Here is a 4328-nt window from a genome sequence, read left to right as displayed (position 1 = left end):
GAATAAATTTAAATAAAATTTACTCAAATACGTTTTTTATCATTCTGAAATATACACAACATAAAATTTGTCATTTAAACCACTTTCAAGTGTACATGTGGCATTAATCACACTCACAATGTTGTGCAATCATTGCTACTATCTATTTTTTAAAAAAATAACAACTTTTTGATCACTACAAACAGAAACTCTGTACTTGTTAAACTCTGCATTCTTCCCTTCCCCCAGCCTGTGGTAATCACTAATCTATTTTATGTCTATGCATTTGTCTATCTTAGATATTTTACATAAATTGGATCACATAACATCTGTCATTTTGTATCTGGCCTATTTCTAAGCCATAAAATAACACTGTGTACAAGTATCTGTTTGAGTGCCTGCTTTCAATTTTTTTGGTATACACCCAGGAGTGGAATTACTGAGTCATATGGTAATTCTATGTTTAACTTTATGACAAACCAACAAAATGTTTTCCATAACACATGCAACGTTTTACTTTCCCACTAGAAATTCACAAGGTTTCCAATTTCTCCACATCCTTACCATCACTTGTTATTTTCCTATTTTTGATAACAGTCATCTTAGTGAGTGTGAACTGGTATCTCATTGTAGTACGATGTACGTCTCCCTGATAACAATGTTGAGTATCTTTTCACATGCTTATTGGCCATTTCTATATCTTCTTTGGACAAATGCCTGTCTATATCCTTTGCTTATTTTTCATTGCTGTCTCTGTCTTTTTGTTGCTTAAGTGTAGAGATTTTTATATATTCTGAACATTAAAACTTTATCAAGGATGTTGTTGTTGTTGTTATGTGCCATCAAGTCAGACCTGACTCATAGCCACCCCTCCTTGGGTTTCCGTGGCAGTAACACTACAGAAATAGTTTGCCCAACCTTCCCTCTGAGGAGTGGCTGGTGAGTTTGAACTGCCAGACTTCTGATTAGCAGTCAAGTGCCTTAGGCACTACATTACCAGAGCTCCTTATCAAAGATATGGTTTCCAAATATTTTTCCTTTTAGGTAGATTGTCTTTTCAATCTTGATAATACACTTTGATATGCAAAAAGCTGTTATTTTGATGAAGCCCAATTTATTTATTTTGTCTTTTGTTATTTGTCCTTCTAGTGTCATATCTATTAATCTGCTACCAAATACAAGATTCTGAAGATACACCCTTATATTTTCTCCTAAAGCTTTATTGAAGTTGTTAATCCATTTTGAGCTAATTTTCATATGCTATGAGGTAGGGTTCCAACCTCATTCTTTTGTGTGTGGAAATTCAGCCACTTGTCTCAGCACTGTTTGCTGAAATGACTACTCTTTCCTCATTGATTGGCCTTGGCACCTTTGTTAAAAATCAATTGACTACAGAAGTGTGGGTTTATTTCTGGATTCTCAGTCCAGTTCACTTGGTTTATATGTCTATCCTTATATAAGTACTAGACAGTTTTTATTAGTGTAGCAGTATTGTGTTTTAGATTGGTAAGTGTGAGTACTCTTACTTTGTTCTTTTTCAATATTGCTTTGACTATCCAGGGTCTTGAATTTCCAATGCATTTTATGCATTTCTGCAAGAAAGGCTGTTGGAATTTTTATAGGGATTGTATTAAATCCATAGATCACTTTTGCTATTATTGATAACAATATCAAGCCATCCCATCTAGAAACACAGTGATATTTTTCTGTTTATTTAAGTCTCCTTTAATTTCTTTCAGCAATGTTTCATAGTTTATGGTGTATAAGTCTTTCACCTCCTTGGTAAAATTTTTAGCCAGTTTTAGTTGCTAATGCAAATGGATTTGCTTTCCTGATTTCTTTTTCAGATTGCTAATTACTGCTATATAGAAACACACATGATATTTGTCTGTTGATCTTGTTCTCTCCATCTTGCTGAACTCATTTAGTAGCTCTAGTAACTTTCTTATGCGAGTTTTCATCCATCACTTCTTCATATATTCTTTCTGCCTCTTTCCTTCTCTTTTACCCCTGGAATCTCATAGTGCACGTGTAGGAGGTCTGCTTCATGGAGTCTTCAAAATCCCATAAGCTCTAGTCACATTTCTTTCTTCTTCTTTTTTTTTTTACTCCTGAGGCTCGATAATTTCCATTATTCTGTCTTCTTTAAGTGCATGGAACTTGAAGATAGCTCTACTTGCTTGAGAAGAGTCTGGCTACTTAAATCTGCTATTGAATTTCTCCACTGAATTTTCCTTTCATTTATTATAATTATCAGCTTTAGTATTTCTGTTTGGCTCCTTTTTATAATTTCTATCTGTTTATTGATAGACTTAATTTAATCATGTATCACTTCCCTGAGTTTTTCTAGTTCTTTCTTCATGTTTCCTTGAGCTCTTTGAGCAATAAAAATGGTGTGGAAAGGGCATCTGACTCCTCTAACTTCACAGGGGCATGTGGAATCAAGATCAACAGCCCAAGACTGATTCCTCTGAGGTGGAAGTCAGACATTCTCCACCCTCCAAATTTTTCACCAATTCTGACACCAACCATCCCTCCCATAGTACTCCCTATTCCTCTGCTGGATTTGATAATTCATTGCAATGGCCCCACAAAAGTCACAGAAAATACTCACGATTATGAGATTTATTACAGAATTAACAGATTACAATTCAAGATCAGAAACAATTCAAGATGCAGTTCTTCAATCAGGACAGCTTCTTCCTGTCCTCTGCAACTGTGCCCTGCTTAAGCCTTCTTGTGCAAGTGTCACAAAGCTCTTTAGCTCCACCAGTAAGTGCCCAGAGACACCTCATTCCGCAGGTAAGCCTCTTGCCTGAAGGCATTTGGCTTTCATGCTCCGGAAAGCCCACCATGTGTCTCCTGCCAGTCTCCTGGTTCTGCTGCTGCCAGCTCTCTGCTGTGCTTGCAGCTGCTTCTCGTTATCATGCACTATCTCCAGAGTTACAAGTCTCTGTTTCCTGGATCTAGGAGATCCTAGCACAGAGGCCCAAAGTCCAAAGAACACATTCCACTCCCAGCTCTTCTTTCTTGGTGATAGTGAGGTCTCTCCTTTCCACCTCTGGGATTGATTATTTTAAGTCTGGCAGATGACAAAACTGACCCATTCCCTCGTAAGTGTCCCGTTCACTTTATTTGCATGGTCACACCCACATAAGTGTGCTATACATCTTATTAGCATTATTAGCAAGCCATTCAATACTCTTAGTGATCACAAGCATCTCATCTACAGATTCCCTGTCAGTCATTTTGTGGGAGTTGCAAGACCGTAGGGAGAAAGGTCATATAAAAAATTATCCATCACACTGCAGATAATTAACACTGCTGTTTTAAAGTCTTTGTTTAGTCAGTCCATTATATGGCCTTCAATGGTGGGATATTTCCATTGCTTTATTTTGTTCTTTTGAATGGGTCCTCCTTTCCTGTTCTTTGCATGCCTTTTGCTTTAGGATTGACATTTGAATTGTATATGTTGAATCTGGAAATCAGGTTATTTCCTTTCCCCATTGTTTGTTCTTTGTTTTTGTTTTATTGTTTTGTTTTTCTTTATTTTTGTTTTGTTTTTAGTGTCTGCTTCTCACTATTTATGCGGAGTGCCTTCCTGATCATATGTAGAAACTGAAATCTGTTCCTTAGCTTATGCTCATCTTTTGTTTTGTTGGGGGGAGGGGTTAAACCTCCCTCTGTGTGTGAAGATTGGTGCTGTACTGAAGACCTCCTTCATTACTCAGCCAAGCTAGTACTGATACTAAAGATAAGTCTGAGATGAAAGCGTAGAATCTTCTCATCTTCTCAGGTATTTTCTGCATTCATCTTGCCCTGGGAAAATTCCCCCATGTGCACAGTGCTTTTGAATGCCCCAATTTCTCAAAGATAGTTTCTTTCCAGCTTATTTTTCCAGTCTTCAGGCATTTATTGTGTACCTTAATTACACTCTTTAGCCCCAGGCAGCTACAGGCTACCGATGGCTACAGGCTTTATACCAGGATAAAAAATAACTAAAAATTTTGTTTTCTATGATTTTTGATCAATAAGCATATTCATTGGTCAGTATTATTGCTTCTTTAGTAAAATTGTTTGCCTATGTACTTTGTTCTTGATTATTATTATATTATAATTTGTCAAAGTCTATTACAATAAAATAGTGTGATCAATTACCTGGTTAAATCGCTATTTATTATTTCCCAATGTATTGTCAAAAATTTCCCTCCTTTCAGCAAAGGATGTATCTATTACTTAAGTAACATTGATTGCTTTGGCAGTATTTTGCTTTGCTGATGAAGACAATGCATCTTCAAAGAATGTTCTTATGTGAAGAGATTTGAATTTACAAATATCAGGCTATAATG

General features: G+C 36.3%; 1 pseudogene; it reads right to left on the bottom strand.

Annotated features, from left to right (window-relative positions):
• Positions 1-2770: 2770 nt before the first annotated feature.
• Positions 2771-4328, bottom strand: part of LOC103194678 — a 39697-nt pseudogene continuing 38139 nt past the window's right edge.

The sequence above is a fragment of the Orycteropus afer genome, unplaced genomic scaffold, assembly GCF_000298275.1.
Source record: "Orycteropus afer afer isolate SDZICR_OR568_19922 unplaced genomic scaffold, OryAfe1.0 scaffold00047, whole genome shotgun sequence".
In the NCBI taxonomy this organism is placed as follows: domain Eukaryota; kingdom Metazoa; phylum Chordata; class Mammalia; order Tubulidentata; family Orycteropodidae; genus Orycteropus; species Orycteropus afer.
This window is presented reverse-complemented; position numbering and strand designations above follow the sequence as displayed.